Source organism: Rhipicephalus microplus, chromosome 4 (genome assembly GCF_043290135.1).
Source record: "Rhipicephalus microplus isolate Deutch F79 chromosome 4, USDA_Rmic, whole genome shotgun sequence".
In the NCBI taxonomy this organism is placed as follows: Eukaryota; Metazoa; Arthropoda; class Arachnida; order Ixodida; family Ixodidae; genus Rhipicephalus; species Rhipicephalus microplus.
Window position 1 is genome coordinate 108,837,578 of NC_134703.1, and position 20,752 is coordinate 108,858,329.

The following is a 20,752-nucleotide window of genomic DNA, read 5'->3' on the forward strand; positions in this document are numbered from 1 at the left end:
GCGGACCTGTCACGGCCGTGAAAGCGCTTGATTAAAGCATGCCTCGTTCCAAGCATGGCTGCGAAGCTCGGCGCTGTGCGTGGCTCATCATCCTTTATTGTTCGCCTACCAGCAGTTTATACAATCGGTAACAACGAGACAGAGGATGTATGGAACAAAAAATACGGAGAAAGAGGAGCGAATTAGTCTCACTCTCCGTATATTCGGTGTCATTAGCATACCTTTTTGCGTGACCAAGAAATTTCTACGTGCTTTGAATGCAAGCTGTTGTAACCAATAATGTCATGTCGACTACGAGTGACATGTACTGACGATGACATATTCGAAAGGTTGTTTACAAAAGGGCACGACCGCTTTAGAATTTGACGCATGAACTTTTTGCACACTTCGCCTGCATTCATGTCGTATTCGGAGCTTGAATGCACTTCGTAAATACATGCTTCGGCAGCTTTTACTCAACCATCATTTTATTTCTATACCGAGACTATTTTGAAGCAGTAACACACGTTATCAAGACAAACCACCGAGTGTATGGACCTAGCAATAGACATTAACCAACTTTACGCGCCTATGCATTGCTGGCAATCAATGAATGCATGTTATTCAGACCTTCTACTGATAAGCCTTGCTCGAGCTACAGAAGGTTCATTATAATGTATAGACGACCACTTGTTTCTCATGAGCCCGGGAATCTCGCCGTTTTGTTTAATAGGAATGTGTCTCGAGCTATCAATTTTACAAAATTCGCGCGATTTAATTTAAAGAAAGCAGATAGGAACATACCACTTTCGCGAGATCCTGAAATGTTAACATCGTGTTTGTAGTTTATGTATTTGAAAGTGAAACCAAAGTAGCAGTATTATGGTATGTGGAACCGAGCAATAAAAAAAATCTGGCGATAGGGAATGTCGCTGGATGGAATACGGAATGTCACTAGAGCTACGATTTTGACATATGCTTGACGATGACGATGTACTTTTCATGGAGGCGCTGGTGACGCGTTCGATACAAAAAACGCGAGCGCTATGCAAGCGAGCTCGATGAGATTAACTTTTATAGTGTTTAACGCACCAGAACCACAATACAGTGATGCGTAACATGGTAGCTGGATGCTCCAACGCAATCATGACCAACTGAGGTTCTTCCGCTGCCGTATTGGTAGAGCATCGCAGGTGTTATGCGAACGTTACAGGTTTTATCCTTGCCGGCGGCAAGTTATCATTTCGGCCAAATTAGCTTTTTTTTAAACATTTATATCCCAACTGCTACATATAACAGCCCCACATATTCCTTGGCTTGATTGTGTTAGTTCCCATTATGTTGCGTCTAACAAAAAAAAAACGAGTGCTTTAAATTTATATTTTGTTCATATGAGTTTCTTGTATGTTCCGAGGACATTTGAAATAGCCACAAGTACAGGTATAGCATGCGCAGCGCCATTACAACGCAAGTTAATGTAACATCGACGCATATTTCGACGGCTCTCACAAGTGTAATGTGCCGCACTCACAGAACAGTCTGCGCCCATCCACGAGCCAGGTAGAGAAGCCAGGTATACCCCTTTATGCACAGAGCGGCCCTGACCTTGTCTGATTTCAGATGCGTTACGCAATGTACAACGCCAGCTGCCATTCCGTCACGGTTGGCCTCGAAACAATGCCGTGAACTATACAGGATTGATATTACAGTAGGTCTACTTTACCAACGCAGACTGCGCCCTCCGCGCAGTATACCGAGCCAGCAGCGCGCTACATGTGAACGAGCATGCAGGTGACGTCATGGCCTTATTCACGCACCGATGGTCGCGTTGCAGCCGTGGTTGCGCCGTGTGTGGTATGCGCGCTGTAACATTACAGCTGCATGTCTACGAAACCGAGATTAAAGTGCGGACGTGCTTGCTGGCGTATTGTTTCCGAGCGTGCATGAGTTCCTGTATACTATTGTGGACGGTGAGCTCCTGGACATATGAAGTCATGTTTGGAGGAGTGAGGTGGAAGAAAAGTCATGCCAGAAACACTCCTCCGTAATACGGCCTTTATAAAGGGCTTATTCTGTATATACGCGATCAAGCAGTTTCTTGGTATATCCTTGATGAACATGTACTCATTATAAAATTTGCGGATATCTGTCACTGCCACCTACTTGATATGGGGAATTATCAGTCTCTCAGGACTCCAATACATTTTTTGTCATGTCATGCCATCCTCACTCCAGTAAGCTGAGCTGCTCGCGAAACGGTCACTTGGTCAGAATTGTCTCCTTAACTCTTTCCCTATACGAAGACGAGCTGAGCTAGTCGAAGCGATGAAGCGATTCGTTTTGCTGAGTTCTCCTTCATTTGAGCAGTAAATAGTTGTAAGATCACTCCAAGAGTGCATTTCAGTTGAAATTCATGCTTGTACTTGGAATGTCTAATTTTCGGCACAAAACAAAAAAAAATACGTAGGTAAAAGATTAATCAGTCGTTTTATACATGAATTCCACGTGCGCGATGTCGTCAGCGATTGCTGTCCCAGAAAGCAGCTTAATGGCTATCTATCCGCAAATCTATTCGCAAACTTTTCCTAACGTAACAAAGTGTCCTTCGATTGGTTGATAGCGTACCACCGCTCTCTACGAATAAGAGTAGAAACAACTATAGAAGGGCAGTACCGAGGTGAATACGAGCGCGTGCTCCCGGAAGATTTCTCGCTCTGCACACACGGCACGGATTATCGCAACGCTTATGAGCCGGTGTTCTTGAATGCCAAGCGAGCCGGTATAGAGAACAGCGTCGCCTCGGAGAGTAGTGAGTGCGCGTCTTCCTGGCTGAGTGCCATGTGCGAGGTTCGCGCCGCGCTGATATGCGCGTTGTCACCCATATACACTCAGACGAGGGACGTGCGCAAAGCGCGAACACGGATGAGTAAGTGCGCGCGCGCGCACCTGAACATTACGAAGCGCGCGCTGCTCGCATGTGCCTGCGCAACATGCGAGCGATCGGGAAAACGCTATACGCGGAACGAATGCAATGCGTTATGCAACGCTGCTCGCGTGAGCTCCCAAGTATGCGCTGTAACGACGTTCACTGGATAATGGAACACTACGTGTTTCATTTGTTGCACTGCAGAATAGCGGCTTTACGACCGGCAGGGGAGAAGAAGATATTGCGAATGCTCTTCTGTGTTGAGAGATGTTGTATAAAAGACGCAAGGTTTCTGATGTATCTTGCTGCTAGATGACTCGATGTCAAAAGTCTTCTTCCTCTTCTCCTTCTTAATTTCAGTATATCATTATGAGTCTGAACTCCACATAAACGACATGAATTCTTTTTCGATGTACGCGATGCATCATTTTCACTGGTATAGCGCACCACGACAAGGACACACACAAAGGAGAGATGCACACACAAACAGCGCTATGGTACGCGATGGTTCTGCATAGTTTTTCGCTATGTACAAGCTTCCGAACCTATTGCGCATATATATATATATATATATATATATATATATATATATATATATATATATATATATATATATATATGTGTGTGTGTGTGTGTGTGTGTGTGTGTGTGTGTGTGTGTGTGTGTGTGTGTGTGTGTGTGTGTGTGTGTGTATGTATTGCTACGGTATGAGCCGGGCTGTGTGAGACGCTCGATCACCACGCAGCTCCCTTGATACAATCCTCCCATTTAAGCTCCATGCCGATGAGTCCGTGGCCGAAACATTGTGCCGGGCTGAAGAAGCCCGCCAAATTGCTCGCTTGCGAACACTGGCATCACAAGATTGCTCCAAGCAACGATACGATCAACGCCATGATGCTATTTCATTCCGCAAAGGTGAATTCGTGTGATTGTGGACCCCCCAACGAAAACCTGGTTTATGTCAGAAGTTTTTTACCGCAGTACAGAGGCCCCTACGTCATTGTAGATCGCTTGACTGACTTGACGTACGTTGTGGCACGCTTGACGACACCCTCTCGTCGGTCAAATCGAACGCAGTTGGTGCGCGTGGCTCGCCTCATGAAGTTTCATCCCTCCAGTGACATAAACTCGCCCAGCGGGCTTCGTCTGTGAACGGGGGATCGCTACGGTATGAGCCGGGCTGCAGTATGTGCCGGGCTGTAGTATGTGCCGGGGAGGTAGAAGAGGAGGACGACGTTGTCTGGTGCGGCCTGAGGACTCCATCTTTACCGCGACTGCCGAACTTCTTCCTCACCCTATAAATAAATCCACCTATCCTTTGATTCAACCGTAATATATATATATATATATATATATATATATATATATATATATAGAGAGAGAGAGAGAGAGAGAGAGGAATCGCTTTGGTTTATGTCTATGTCACAGAGTAACAAAATCAAATTTTACGACAAATATAAAAACAGCAAGTATGAAAAATACGCCGAAAAAGGAGGCCTGTCGCAGATGTCTTGTTTTATTAAAGAAAGACAACAGGCTGTCGAAGGATGAAAACAGTGGTTCAAGAGCCAACATGCATGCGTGTGCGGCACCTATAGTGAAAGACAACCCCGTCCCAACAAATGGATCTATATCTCGGTGAGGGGAACAAATATAGTTTTTAGCAATCAAGATATACCGCAGGCAGACCATCAGTCAACGTCGTAATCAAATTTTCAGTGAGATGTTCACTGAGAGTTCTGGTTGCGCATTAATGAACAGTCACGTGAATCTAATGTGACCTTAGACGACTGCGTATTGCATCGGTAACATATTCAGCAGAAAGTTCAGAACACATGATATATTGTTACCGATGCTAAGACACAAATCGAAATTCTTTGAAACACCTCTGGCAGTGTGGAATACTACTGCCTGATAATAGTACACTAACTGTATCAATTACTTTCGTGTGAACTGTTTTTGTGTGGTGACGTTGTTGCGACACTGCAGAGTAATTGTCAACTCGTTTTTTTTATCTATTTTACACGCAGACTTTGTTCAACCAAGCTTCTACACGACTTCACTGAAGAAGATAGGGCTGCGACAGGACAGGATATCACAAGGTGAGTTAATAGTGTTCTTCGCAAACCGGAAAAAAAACTATATGCCGTATAACGAGGAATCTTTCTCTCTCTGTTGGAATGGAAACTGTCAGTATTGTGGAATTGTTTTTTTATATATCTCTATAACCCACTCATATTAGTGTATTGCAGATTTACAAGAAAAATGATGTGAAAAAATATAAGCGCGTGAATCATATTAAGTTTATTGTTAGCGAGGCCTTACTGCATAATAATAAGAAAAATGAAACGAACAGATTTTCTTCCACACCCCTTCTTTGTCCTTTATTTTTAAAGAGTCAGTTTTGGGGAAAACTAGTCTTCAGAATGCGCACCGTGGTTTTTCAAAACCTAAGAAACGTTTCCACGTGCACCGCGTCAAAGTCGCGTGTGCCACAGTCAGCAATCTTTTTTTATTATTATTAGTATTCGGTATAGTGTCAGGCTCAAAGAGAGCCTATAGCTGACGCTACTTAATAAACATTCGTTGCTATGAGGTATATATATATATATATATATATATATATATATATATATATATATATATATATATATATATATATATATATATATATATATATATATATATATATATATATATTCTCGGGCGAATATAACCGATATATTATTTACACACGGCGCTGCACATCTCGGCACCGGTATCGGAGACGCGAAAAATTACGCACGATGTGATTTTTCCTAAATGCGCTCAACTATATATACTAGATAATTTCGTCTCCTTTGGAAGCGTGGGTGTGCAAGCGACACCAAAGAAGAAAGTATGCATGAAAGCAACACGAAACCCGAACCAAAATGTGACCCGGTTCTGTGAAGTTAGTTCATCTTTCGGTATTAGAGCTGTGGCGCACAACGCATCCAAAACTAGCTCAAATTTTCTAGTTGCTGCACAGGAACAAAGCTTTCCGACACACTCCGATCAAACCAAGCACAACTTCTCCTCCAACTATAAATGAAGCAGATCGAGGCAGCGTTGCTTGGAGCTCAAGAGACTAACACTAGCAAGAGTTGGTACTAAGCTAATGGTGTACACAAACTCACAACCTGGGCTCTCACACACAGTGATGTACATATGACGTACCAAACGCTGATATCAAAGCAAATCCAAGTTGCTACCCTTAGTTTACCCTCTCAAGGGTATATATACTATATCGGCGCCGGGTAGGTATACCAGTGCTATAACAATGATCTGATGTTGCACTACTGTCGGTGTACCTTTGATGTATCAACAGGCGTACCAGGTGTTGGTATATAGCACCTCCGAATCGCACACTGGTGTATGTAATCGCGACTCTCTTTGTGTACTCCAGCATCTGGTATAACAACGAACACTCGGTACACACCACTGTTTATATAGTACCAGCCATTTACAATTGTATGATGTACTGCACTCAACTCTGTATACGAATTATACACCAAATGTGCCAGCTATTCGGGTTTGCCAGTACTGATTTTGGTGAAACTAGCGCTTGTCCCGCATGCCTCCGCAATGTGACGTAGCTATAGAAACTTAGACTTTAAAATTAGACTTTATCTTCACAAATGAGTAGTGCATGGTTATCTCCGGTTTGTGACAGTGCTGCATATGCTCCTTTTCAATATGTACATAAAATGTTGCGTGCCAGACGGTCTCGTCTTTTCGCCGGTGCCTGAGGCGACGTCTCGAACACCCAAGGAATAGGAGAAACCGCACGTTAAGATAGATCAACAACGTAACGTTCCACAGCTGGGAATCACTAATAATTATGAGTTGTCGAGGTTTCACGTCCACACACCACGATATGATTACGTGTGATGCTGTAGTGGATGGATCCGGAAATTTCTGCCGCATGGGGTTCTTTAACAGCCACCTAAGCGTAAGTACACGGCCCTCAAGCATTTCGACCTTCATCAAAAATGCGACCGCCACGTCCGGAATTCGATATTCTGTCCAGCCACCTTCGGGTCAGCAATCGAGCACAATAACCCCTGGAGCACTGTGACGGCTGATGTACCAGCAGCCGTACCAAGTTTTGGTGTAACCAGCGTTATATACGGTGAACAGGCTTGTATATTGTAGACAGACACTTCACATAACTCAGCTTCGGGTATAATAAGCAGCGGCTGCCGCACCACTATCGATACATACTGCAGAAGTACGGAGTGCTGGGTGAGTTGGTGGCTTTTCTCCGTGTTATCCTTCTTTCCCACACCACCGTGCTAAGATATGTTGATACGCAAACCGCTTGCGGTTGTATAGTGTACTAGAGGAGGGACAGAAAGTTAGGTGCGCAGATGACGGATTGATCGGTGGAGCAAAGGAGATGCCTTTGTCCTGCAGTGGGCGTAAATGACGACGACGACGACGACGAAGATGATGATGATGATGATGATGATGATGATGATGATGATGATGATGATGATGATGATGATGATGATGATGATGATGATGATGATGATTATCGCGACGACGACGATGACTATACTAGCCCCAGGTTTCTGTACGTGTGGTGTGGTACGCCAAACCGATGCCAGTCGTTCGGGCCTATCTTGGACAACCGCGAACCGTGCTACGCTGCAGTGGCGACTGGTCGTCGCACAATTTGCTTTGATGAGTGCCCTCGCCGAACAAAAAGTGACTGCACTTGAAAAAGACACGCAGGGGCGCGTAACCCGCGTCAACGGCCTGGCTACACTGCGTCGCCTGCGGGGATTACGGATCGGACGCGGCTGAGCAGCGCGGCCGGGAGCACGCCTCGCTACACTGCGGCCCGGATGCTGAACGCGCGTCGATGCTCGCCTGTTGTCCGAAAACGGAGGTTCGATCACCGCGCGCCACTGAGCAAGGCTAACCGTTCATTGATGTGGCGCGGAGAAAGAGCAACGCCCCTCGGGAAGAAGAAAAAATATAGCAGTGGCACTTAGCTCGCCTATACGCCAGGATATACGTATAGCGTGAGGTATACGGACGGATAGATGAACGGATAGACCGACGTGCGGACGGACTAGCGAGAGAGATCACGCTAGTCAAGCGCCATCCCGATAGTGGCACGTCACTCCGGGAGCTTCCACGGCTTCTCCGGCGCTCCGGCTGTGTGCTGTGTGACCTCACTGATCTTAGGGCATGCGTATAACAGTGCTCGCGATAAGCCACGCAAAACTGCTCAACCTCGGTGCGAAAGGGACGTTATATGAAATATTGGAAACAGAGAAAAACAAATAGCGAAGAAACATATGAAGATTAAGTAAGTTTCACCTGAATTTCTTTATGTGTTGGTTTAGAGTGTTTCCATATGAAGATTAAGTAAGTTTTACCTGAATATCGTTATGTGTTGGTTAAGAGTGTTTCGGAGAAAGACAACTCGTTCAAACAACGCTTGCGTCCGTAATTCAGCCAGTAGTTATAGCGCGAGAACAGAACGATGACGCAGAGACAAGAAGGACATGAAGGACTTCTTGTATCTGCGTCGTCGTTCTGTTCTCGCGCTATAACTACCGTCATTACATGCCAACTAGCCCAAGCTGCCACACTTCTCTGCCAGTAGACTATTTAAATACTGATTTTGTAGAGGTGGTTGTGCTTGCTGAGCTTTTTCGGGTTTGTGTGAACGCATCTGACTTGTGGTGGAGTTCTACACGCTGCAGTGAACTTACTGTCTCTCTCCCTTTCTCTTTCTCTTCTTCAGTTTCAGTTCTCTTCCCTCTTTCTCATCTTTCTTGTCCCCTTCCCTAATCCAGTGTAGGGTAGCCAACCGGATTTCTTTCTGGTTAACCTCCTTGCCTTTCTCCCTTTTGTTGCTTCCTCCTCCTTACACCCCCAGAATAAAGTGAGAAGAAAGGATGCTCCCTTAATTTACTCTGTGCTTACTTCATTAACCTAACATACCATATATTATGCAGTGGAAAAAAAATGCGCTACGGATGTCCTGAAAGGCGAAGTAGGGATCTGAATTGACGCCTGAGCTTTCCCATTAAAGTTTTTGATAGGTAAAAAAATATATTTTTATTTGATCATCAGCATATGTTGGGTTGCCTGAAACAATCACGAAATTTCGGACGTGCGAATTCTCGCAGTCTGTGATAGAAGCAAATAAATATATCACCATGGACTTTATATTGATCGATAAGGATAGTAGCTACATCATGAGCACGGACCTTTTCATGGAATGGTTATGAGAGCACTATTTTTTTCTCGAAGACAAAGAGAGGGGGGAAGGGCGGAGAGGCTCATTTACAGAGAGGGAGAAAGGGCGACTTGAGTGATTGCATGTTCTAGCCTGCTACTCTACCCCAGGGGAGTGGAAAGGTAAAAAAGAGCAGCGAATAACAAGGGTAAGTTAGGGGGGTGAACGTACACAGTTCCACCGGGTTGGCACAAGTACGTCGTGAAGCCTGAATTTTTTGATGACCTCCTTGATTTCGGGGAGGGCACCCCCTTATACCATGGCCAAAAAAAATGTTCGGGGGGAGGGGGCACAGACCCGGTGTGCCACCTCCTAGCTACCCCCCCCCCCCCCGGAATATGCACTTATATATCGGAAATGCTTCAGAAATTTTCGTTAGCTTCAGTCGTTTTCGAGTCACAAAATGTTAGACAGCCATTGGGCGAAGTTCTACGTTTCGATAACTCAATGCCACCGTATTCCACAAATAGAACATGCATGTCACTCGCGTCAACGGGCGCGGCCAACCAACATTATGTATATCCCGCTCTCTCCCAACTAAATCTAAAAAGCCAGACGCGAGGGGGCGAAGACTCGATTAACAAACTCCCACAGCACATGTCTCGCGGACAATACTCACGCAGAGGACGGTCAAAAAAGGGGAAGAAAAAAACAACAGAATTCAGGACCAAAAGTACCGAGAGAACGCCATAGCGAAGATTACATCGGCTTGGCATAGCTTGAACGGGACACCGCCGCAGACTGCGGAAACGGCGATAATGGTCGAGCAAACAGCGCGGGCTGGCGGCCAGGCGGAATAAAATTTATGGAAAACAGGGACGCTGCGTGGCTAAATAAAGAAAAAAACGTCCGCCACTCTAAAAGCTCCGTGGGCCGCACGCACAGAGCTGCACGCGCTAAAGAGAAGTCGCTCGCGTGGGCGGTTTCTCCGTGGCGGCGACGGCGGGCGCAATCTGAGCGCCACATCGCGGCAGCTTCGATGCGGGCGCTGGGAAACACGCGTGACAAAGTGTGGACAACATCGCCGGCGACAGTCCGTGGCGCGCGGAGAAGAGAGGCGCGTGGCGCCCAGGCAACCGCGCAGCGTGCGTGAACCGAACGCTGCGGTACACCGCAGCCGCGCTATATATAATGGACGTCGACTCGTGCGTGTGTGCGTGAGTGTATTTACGAGACTCCACATGTGACGGCTCCGTGAGCGCGTGCGCGCGGGGCGAGCACGCGAAGCAGTGCGAGAGATGGCGAGATTGTGTGTGCGGCGCTTCTTTCTGTCGTTTTGCGTGTTTTCTCGTTAAGATCAAAACAACTATAGGAATAACGTTCGCTGTATTAATGAATTATCCTAGATGTATATGTACTGCAAAGAAAAAGAAGTCATTCTCGGCGTGGGAGGCGATATGGAAATGGTGGCAAGCGGCGACGCCACCGCGGGCTGTCCGGTCATGAATTTTCGCACTGTCATCTTGAATATCCTTGGGTTTCAATTCCTGAATCGATAATGACGAATTAAATTTAAATTGAAACAAAGTATATAGGTGATCGAACGTAAAGATAAATCTATGAGTGCGCAAGTAATTAATACTGCAATAGGAATAAGTAAAATCACTGTTTTGCTGCAAGGGCGAACAATGAATGTGACAGCAGCAGATAAAAATTTTATAAAAAGTGTGGCTAACAGTTCACTCCATCAGGCAACGCGGCCACTGCAGCGAGTGAAGTGACCGTCGTACCGTAGATGCATGGCTTCGACACAAACTTTGCGAAGAGGGCGCAACACGTGCAAACCTATGAGCCATCTGCTGGTCACCTCTTAAGATACGAGATACGGTCCGTCCCAGAGCGGAAGACCGAGTTGGGCGGACAAAGGGTGCAGTTAGTGCCGGAGCCACGCAGTTTCCTTCATGCGCCTTCCGCGCGACGAGGGACGACCGGCTTGTGTCTTCTTTTCTTGGGCGTCAAACGTCGGCGGCACTCGCAAGCTTTCACTCGCACATTCAACATGCGACCACGCATAGGACGACGTTATCGATTGGTACTTTTTGTAGAACATCACGGCGACGGCCCGCCAATGAAAAAAAGTCACGATTTCACTTCAGGAGTGATGCATTGAATGCGTTCGCGACAGAACTGAATTCCTTACGAAGTAGGATTAGCAGCTGACTCATTTAGGACTCAATCTGGCGTAGCTCCACAGAACACTCGCATAAGCGAATACGGTCGATCCAGAGAAATGTGTGGTTTTCGTGTGGTCTGTCACTTTAACGTGAAGTAAGTGATGAGAGCCACAGCAGGTACAGTCGCTCTCAATACGAGTTGGAACACGACGGTTGAAGTGACCCCAAACCTCTGCAATGCAACGGACACATGGTGAATTGTTAAGTAAATACCACAAATTGAGAAAGTTCAATTCATCAACTTTTTATGTAGGTGCGACTTTGCAGTTCTGGCGCCAATTTGAGTACAGGCAGCGAAATGCAACTCATATTGAGTGCGGCTGTACATGGGTATGAGCTGCACATCGGCATGAGCTGTTCCGCCACTCTTCTCCGGGCATGCCGTATTCCCCGTTACCTCAGCGGCAAAACGAAATCCGGCCGTCAGAAGCATGTCTTGCGGGTGGTCGAGGCCCACCACTGCGACTTAGTCAGGTCGTCCTGCCAGACCCACCTACCGCAGATCCACCAGCCAAGTCGCAGCATCAAGAGGACCCACCATTGCAAGGCAGCCAACATCGCCCACTGCATGCACTTCGGGCAGGTCTCCAGGACCGACCACTTCGATGCAGCAAAAGCCGCCCACCTGAGACGCTTCTCGAAGCTACCCGATCCACGTTGAAGCGTGGTCAGGTCCGACCACACAGAAGCAGCCAACCCCCTTCCCCACCCTGAAAAAACTGTCAGCGGCTCCGCGAGCACGCGCAGTCATGGCCGAGTGTCATCACCAAGGAATACACTAGGGCTCCGGCGCGCAGGTAGTTAGAGCGAAGTAGGCGAGAAGGAAGAGGAAATCAGATTAGAACAGCCGGCCCGCAGCAAGGGTGCTGTCTCTGTATTTCATTTCCTCACAGTGTTTAGGAAAAGTGGGTGACGATTTAGAGTACCAAATATTCTACTATGAAGCTGAAAACCGTGTGTTTAGAAAAAAAAACTGTCTAACGATTTAGAGTACTTGGTACTCTACTATGGGAGAGCAAAAAGTGCCGTCCCTTGGCGCCCTGTTTACTTAGTGCCGTACCCGTACCTCGCCGCCCAGGATTAATTTCTCATTAGTTATTTAAAACATGGGTCGTGTCAGGGAATCGCTGCTTTTTATTCATTGCAAGCTAATATTTTATCGTACCCTTATTAAGACGGCGGAGATCTGACTTCAATCCTGGGACGTAATTTCAATTGCAGCATAGTTCTTTTAGAACTCCTTTGCCGCGGACTTCCTGTAACGGTCATGTCGGGCGCAACCGACATGAAGTGTTCATTCTTCTTTCTGGCATTCGTCGGCGTCTGGAACAGCCCCGCAGAAGGCGACCACCGAAAAGCGTATTTGGCAATACCACAAAATGGGAAATTTACATGTCCTGGAAAGGCATTTTATATCATCATTGCAATAGATTTTAACACGAAAGTGTTTTATTCCGGGGTTCACCAAGACTTCAGTGACGTGCTTCCAACATGTAAAAGACGTCAAAAAATACACGCGATCAGAAAGAAAAACGTGGCTGATCCCTCTAAAAAGAGGGATCAGCCACGGCAGCCAGGCTGCGGCAGCTCGCGCTCGAAGACGAAACCCCGATGTGTGAGCACGCGAGGCAGAAGCGTGCCGTGAAGGTGCGCAGCGGCGCCGACAAGATCCCGGCGTAGGAGAATGGAAGGCCAAAGCGGCGCGGCAGCAGCGTGCGGACCCAGCTTCACTCTACTCTCCAACATTTATCCCGAGGATATGCTGTCATTTGTTTTAAGGACGATAGTCTTTCTTGGGGACCTTCGACGCAAAAATTTTGGTCCGTCCGTCCGTCCGTCCGTCCGTCCGTCCGTCCGTCCGTCCGTCTGTCTGTCTGTCTGTCTGTCTGTCTGTCTGTCTGTCTGTCTGTCTGTCTGTCTGTACATTTGTCTATTTGTCCACTTGCCAACGGTACTGGGTACTTGAAACGGCCGACCCCATCCACAGCGCCCACCAACGTTGCTCAAGATTTAGCGTTCATACTTGTGCAATTGTTAATAAAAAAGTAATTATTGCACATGTCTGTGGCACCATAACAACACAGTTTATATTCTGCATGTGCTGCTTTTACTAGAAAAGGCATACATAAGGAATTTTAAGGACCGTAGCGATTATCACACTGCGCTGACCATGCAACGCTTGCACGAAAAGGCGAGTGTTTCTAACACTTTGCTAAGACGAGACGGTGGCGGCACCTACCCGTCGCCTTGCGTTCTACGCCTTATCACCTCTGAGACGGGCGCGCACACCCGTCTTAGAGCCACGCGCTTTGTTATCGAAGAAAACTGCCAGATGGCGCTCATGTCTCACGTGTAATAACAGGGCGGCATGATGATTGAGCAGAAGCTTCCAGGTTTATTTTATGCGGACGATATCGTCTTATTTGCGGACAGTCGAGATGATATACAGCAGCTGGCGAATATATGCGGAAGGGAAGGTGAAGCTCTTGGACTAGGATTCATTGTAACGAAGTGTGGATTGATGGTATTCAATGATCCCTGTGATCAGACGGTGTCCATACAAGGCCAAGAAATACCGAGGGTAAGCGAATACAAGTACCTTGGAGTATGGGTAAATGAGAGTGATAGATACATGGAGGTACAGGAAAAAGCCTCGGCAGCAAAAGGAAAGAGGAATGCGGCAATAATGAAGCACAGAGCGTTGTGGGGATACAATAGGTATGAGGTGCTTCGAGGTCTGTGGAAGGGTGTAATGGTTCCAGGGCTTACTTTTGGGAACTCAGTGGTGTGCATGAGGGCAGAGGTGCAATCGGGAATGGATGTAAATCAAAGGACTGTGGGACGCCTCGCGTTGGGTGCTCACGGGAAGACGACAAACGAGGCTGTAAAGGGCGATATGGGGTGGGCAGGTTTTGAGGCGAGGGAAGCGCAGAGCAAAATAAGGTTCGAAGAAAGGCTAAGAAATATGAAGGAGAGTAGATGGGCAGAGAAGGTGTTCCGTTATTTGTATAGGAAGAGCGTGGACACACAGTGGAGAAAAAGAACTAGAAGACTCACTAGTAAATATACGGCTGGTACTGTAAGCCATATGTCAACAAAGAGCGTTAAGGGAAAAGTCAGGGAGGCGGAGAGGATTTACTGGATGGCAGCTATGGAGAAAAAACCGGCTTTGAGTAACTACCGAAAGGGCAAAAATGAAATAAGGAGGGAGGCATTTTACGATAATTCAAGGGGAAGCGCTTTACTGTTTGAAGCGAGATCGGGTTGCCTTAGAACGCGTAGTTATAAAGCAAGATTCAGTAAAGAAGAACAACAATGCACATGCTGCGGGAAAGATAAGGAAACGGCGGAGCCTGTTCTGATTGAATGTGGAGATATCCACCCAGGTGTACGTTTGGGCACGAGCCTACAGGAAGCCTTGGGTTTTAGGGACAACAATGGAAAGCTGAACACACCCGCGATTGAAATAAGTAAGAGACGGTTAGAGTATTGGTGGCAGAAAATTAGAGAGAAAGGACAAAAATAAATATTGGAAAAATAAAATATGGACAGTGTGCCGTAAATGGCAGAGAACTTAAGCTGAAAATTTACCTTTTTTTTTCCATTAAGATAGAATTTATCGAAGTAGAGGCATTAGGCCAACATCAAAAAAAAAAAAGGTTTTTTTTTTTGTCGAGCCTGGTGGCATACTTGTCACCACCCCGTTATAAAGGGGACGCTCATAGCATCCATCCATCCATGACATGACTTGATGCGCTCGTTCGCCTCCGCTGCACGCTCGAGGTACTCACTCTAACGTAGCGCCTCCAGAATATAATTCACCGGTTTTCTTGCGCAGAACATCAAATAAATGTTTTGTTCACTCTCTCCACACGCAAGACTATCGTCTTTCGACGACATTTGCAGATTACATGCAGATACGGGGCCAATTTTTTTCTAAACAAACAGTGCAAGTGCACTTAATGGATTTATTCATTCTCTTTGGCACTCATCAAGTATGAGGCTCAGGGGACAGCTTTATTTTCTCACATAGTGGAGTTATAAGTATTCTGGTTCATTGATTGATATGTGGGGTTTAACGTCCCAAAACCACTATATGATTATGAGAGACGCCGTAGTGGAGGGCTCCGGAAATTTCGACCACCTGGGGTTCTTTAACGTGCGCCCAAATAGTATTCTGGTTCATTAACAACTTTTTCTAACATATAGATTTTCGTCTAAAATTATGTGTCATTCGAAACTCCAAAAAAAACGCTCCATATGCTGGCAACACTGGTCTAAAAAACAACGATGTCTGCGCTTCACAGGGTCAACGTGGCACTTTCGCTTGGCGCTGCAGTGTGCTAAAGTTTCTTGATTGTGAAGTGGGATCGCGTTGCTTCGTCGAAGGCGAAGCAGTGCTGGCCGCAGACCACCTCGTTCTCATCGGCATAAAGAATTTCAGTCACTGAGTAACTCAGGCGACAAATTGCAATTCATGATTACTAAATTAGACAAGAAGAACAAGAAGGTAGGTTTTAGTATTAATCTGCAGAAAACTAAAGTAATGTACAACAGCCTGGGAAAAGAACAATGCTTCGAAATAGGTAACAGTGCACTTGAAGTTGTAATAGAGTGCGTCTACTTAGAACAGGTAGTAACCTCGGAGCCAAACCACGAGATTGAAGTAACTAGAACAATAAAAATGGGGTGAAGCACACTCGGAAAGCATTCTGAAATCATGATTGGTAGATTGCCATTATCTCTCAAGAGGGTGTATCTTTCAAGAGACAAACTTGCCTTGGCAGGCTTGATGTCGGGAAAGCAACCGCGTTAATACACCTTATAAAGCATTTTAAGACAACGAAAGAACAAACAGTCGTTCCACAATGCGAATGGCGTAACGAGCGGTTCGTCCAATGCTCCAACCCATCACAAAATCTTGTTTTTTTTTTTCAGCTATAAACTGTGGTGCATACCCACTTGAGGTGTAATTTCTCATCGTCGTCAGTCACTGCATGAACAATTGGCCTAAAATTCTTCGCAATAGTTTAGCGGATACCCCGCTTCTCAGAAGAATGACGAAAAATAGCATAGTGAAGCCGACCTACTTCCCTAAAAGTGCTATCATTAATTTCGTAGTGGGCATCAAGCAAGTGTGCTTGAAGCAGTTACCCAATGAGTGTTCAGAAAAGGTTCTGAAAGGCCACTTTTCTAGCTTTAACTGTGACTGTGCTGCGCCTTCCGCGCAGGCCTGGCGTTTTTTTTTTGTACGTCTTACTGAAGTCATGTTTTTACCCAGGTCAGTTTTACACTCCTGAACTGCGGTTCCTAGTACGCAATAAACTTCCCTGTGCTCCCTTCGTTGTAGTGCACATAAATGGAGAATTTATTTTTACAGCTCAAACCGGATAAGGTTTTTCATTATAATGTAACTAATAAGGCCTCGTTGGACAACTTATAATGCAAGAATAAAGACTGAGTTTGGTATTTGCGGGAAATTAACATCGATAAACGTCTAATTTTTTCCCAAGAATGTTAAGTTTGAAAAAACACCTTCCGAATTTTAAGAAAAAACTCCGAGAACACCAAGCTGAGCGTAAAGTGTGTGACCGTGCGGGAAAATCCTCATCATCACGAACGAGTGTGTGCCACACTATGCAGGCAAATCTCACAACTCTTAGCCTATAGTAACCCCGAGAATGAGTACATAGAGAGAAAAGAGAAATAAACGAACAGAAAAATGAAAAGAAGAAAAAAGCATCGTGGTTATGGTACGCGAACGTTGAGCTGAAAATCGCGTGATCAAAGCCCGGCCGAGGTGGCCGCATATTCAGTGGAGGCGGAAATACTTCAAGTCCGTGTGCTTAGACTACGGTGCACATTAAGGAACCCCAGGTGGTCAAAATTACCAGAACCCTATATAGTACTTCGATCCGCCTCATAATCATATCGTGGTTTGCGGCAACTATAATTATTACTAATGCTCAATGAGGTTTCACTGACCCACGTTCTCACGCTATCATTTTTTGTACGTTACCTTCGCATTGGGTACATCACGCCTACAGTTCACTTCGCCGAAGGATAATGACAAGTTACAGCGCAACGAATATCGATTACTTCTTATTCCTTCGCGCAAAGGTTCAAACTGTATTAGAACCTGGTCGAAAAAGCCGCATTATTTTTTGTGTTTGCATTGTTAAGGCATTTGCGTGCAGGGAAGAAGCTTGAAAACTTCAAACACGTAAACGCTGCGTGAAAAAAAATATTAAATAAGAACGCCCTGAATAAGACGTCCTGGTGAAGCACGCACCAGGCCGCTTCCCACTCCACAGGGAAGGACCGCGCCCACTGGACAGCGCGCAAGTGGGGCTTATGTCACCTCGAGGAGCTCTATGACTCCGTCGAGGTGCTACGTTACTTGAAGTGGCGGCGGCTGCCAGGTCCAACCTTTTTTTTTTTTTCTTTGTCCGCCCAGCGCGCAACTCAATCGGCGCTGGCGGCGAAGGTGTCAGCGGCGTTGCGCTTTCAAAGGTTTGCCCGCCACTTCCCGCAGGGAAGCGTGCAAGTAGCGGGGCGGACCCCTAATTGCAGACCGGCCGCCCGTCCGGAACCCGCAATCAGGGTGCCGATCCGACGTCCGAGACGCAGCTATAGGGTGCACGCAGCGTACCGGGTGCACGCGTCGGACGCGGAGAGTTCCGTGCAGCGCCACCGATGCACAAAGGTTCTATGGAGGCGAACCAATTATGTATTTCGGGGTGTACGCATGGGCTCATTGATATGAACCACACGATATGAACAATATCCTCGATGTTATCCGACAGATTTTGAGTATTTTACTGAGCTTCCTCATTAATTCAAACATGTATTATAGTTAGTTTCTGGGGGTGAATTTTGGTTACCACCACACTTGAGCATTTAGTGACATAGTTCCGACTAAATGTATACCTTCAGTTTCTGTCAAAAGAGAGCCAACGTTTCCTATTCAGTTACAAAAGAAACTGTCATATATACCTTGATGTTTATGTGCACATATTTGGAACATGGCCTGCGTTTGAAACGGACGCAGCAAGCTGCCTCGAAGTTAGCGTTTTCGCGGCGACGTGCTTTGCGGCCGATATATAGTGTCACTAAAATACTTCAAGTCAGAGCTCATAGTAACACAATCTAGTTATCCCAGTTTATGCCAAGTGAGGGTTGCAGATCTGAGCACCTAAGGGTAACCAACAGTGACGACCCGGCCTGCAAGAAAACGTGTACGCCCTTGTGAAGTTCGATAGCTATACAGGGCGGCTCACATATGATGATATACGGAACACGTGACCCGAAGCTGTCACCGGGTCTCACTTTCCTTTGGCGGCTCTGCCGCGGTGGAGCGGTGCCTCATTACGCTGCACGTAACTTATACTGGGCAGAGCTCATGACTGAGCCCCTTTCGCTCAGAAGTTCTAATGACAGGCGCCTGCTTCCCAGTGGCGCACCGCCGATAGACGGTAACGCGAAGCCCATGCAGACTGCGGGCCCTGTTATGTGGCGTTCGGTTGTGAGCGCACCTGACGACCACTGCGACCTTTTCCTCGCGCGTCTGCGAAAAAAAAGACAAAAAAAACACGTCCGTGACAGGCAGTTGTTTTCGTCTTTAGGAGACGAGCAGCTGCCACGTACATCTCTGCGAACGATCTCGCCTCTCGGCGGGGCTCTACTCGAAATGTACCACATTAACGCGTCTCGCGTTCATCGTCGCTTTGAGCTGCTCGCTCCTTCAGAAGCAAACTGCGTAGATTTTCTTCGACCAACGCGAAAGAACGGCGCCTTTAGCTCGGATAAGAACTATCAAAGCCCACCGCCACCGAGCGCGCCTCGCCTCGCTTTGACGTATCTATCATTCTTGACGCAAGCATCGCTTCATTCACCTGAAAAAAAAAAACTGCAGACCGCCTCGACAATTGCACCCATAGCTGCAGCTCGATGTGAAATCATCTAGAATTTTTTTTTGCAGGTTAGAAACGATTGCGACTAAAGCTGTCTATCAGGGCGGTCCATCTTTATACTAAAAACAGTCATTGGCGTATAAGGTTCGTTACTCAGTATATGCTCGGAACGACTTCAGCTCTTAGCGATATATTTCCATTGCTGTTTAGCCATGGTGTCCAAAGAAAAAGTCCAGATTCTCGCTTTACGCGGAAAGCACGCCAGTGCCACCGAGCGATCACGGAAACGGAAACGCACATTAACCCTGCGTCAGTCATTTTCCGACGTTTGCTCTGTTATATACGGTTCTATATGGAAAGATGATCTCGGTGGTAGGAAGGCGAGCGCGTATTCACGCCTATACAGACTATTCCGACCCGCACGTGCATTGTTTTCTGCGCTCACTGTCATATAGGTCTCGCACCTTATAGCAAGCCTTTTCATTTTGGGGCTAACCAGTATACGATAAGACGGACGTACACGGCACCGATCTCGCTAATCTGAAGCTGTGTAGCTATGTATTGTACTACTGTAACCCTCGCTCACTATCCTGATTAGATGGCGCCTATGGTTGAGCGGAAACAGAGAAGCCATATAAAGAGCGCCGACTCACAGGGCAACGGCTGCAAAACAGCGATGTCGATCTGCACCTTCCATTCATTATAGTGTCGCGTTACAGAGAAGCTCGAGACTTGGCGTATGCATATCCGGACTGAACTATAAAACGGTGCGCCGCTGGCGTGCGTGGTTGCACAAAAGGGGATGCCTCGAACCGCTTGTCTCGGAGTGCCATCGAAGACGACGGTGCCCCAGGGGATAGGCAGCTGGTGTCCACCGCGGCGCGATGCCGTTCATGGGCGCCCTTTGGTTCTGTACATTGGCGCGGTCGCCTGCCTCACGAGGCGATCAAGGGCGAGGGTCGTCGGGCCGAGCCGGCAGGCGGTTTCTCGTATACCGCGAGCTTCGATCAGCAGCGCGGTCAGCGGTCACGCCTGGCTTGGCGGCGGCTGTTTGCATTCCTCCGGTGGATGCTGATCACGTATACGAGACCGATCTCTCGTGCGGAGGAGAGGGTTGAGCTTGGGAGCAAGATGCAGGCTGCTTCGCGCACAGAAGCGCCCATCGGCGAGCTCTTAATGAAGGGGGTACTCCACGGGAGCAGCTGCGTGCTATGAGCGAAGAAGACGCGGCTGGTGGGCCGTATCTCGCGGAGCCCGATATCTTTCTCTTTTGTACGAAAAAGAGGCCCTCTCTCGTCGTCTCGATTAGGTCGCGGGCGCGGTCACAGCCGTTGCCGACTTTGGTTGCGAACCGGTGCTAGCCGCAGCTGCTCGACCGTCGACGGTGATCCAAGGAGTTTTAGTTTACGGCGCGTGGGCGCATGCATGGTTAGCCGCTGTTGTGTATACCGCCTCGGTGGTCTTTGCAGTTCACTGCGAA

At 47.1% G+C, this 20,752-nt stretch overlaps 1 protein-coding gene across 2 annotated transcripts in view; it reads left to right on the forward strand.

Moving 5' to 3' along the window:
* Positions 1-20,752, forward strand: part of LOC119172263 (paired box protein Pax-6-like) — a 243,714-nt gene that overhangs the window by 63,168 nt on the left and 159,794 nt on the right. For both annotated transcript variants that reach the window (XM_075893483.1, XM_075893484.1), the window contains exon 2: positions 4,936-5,007. The gene's annotated coding sequence lies outside the window, so the exon portion shown is untranslated. The remainder of the gene's footprint in view (positions 1-4,935; positions 5,008-20,752) is intronic.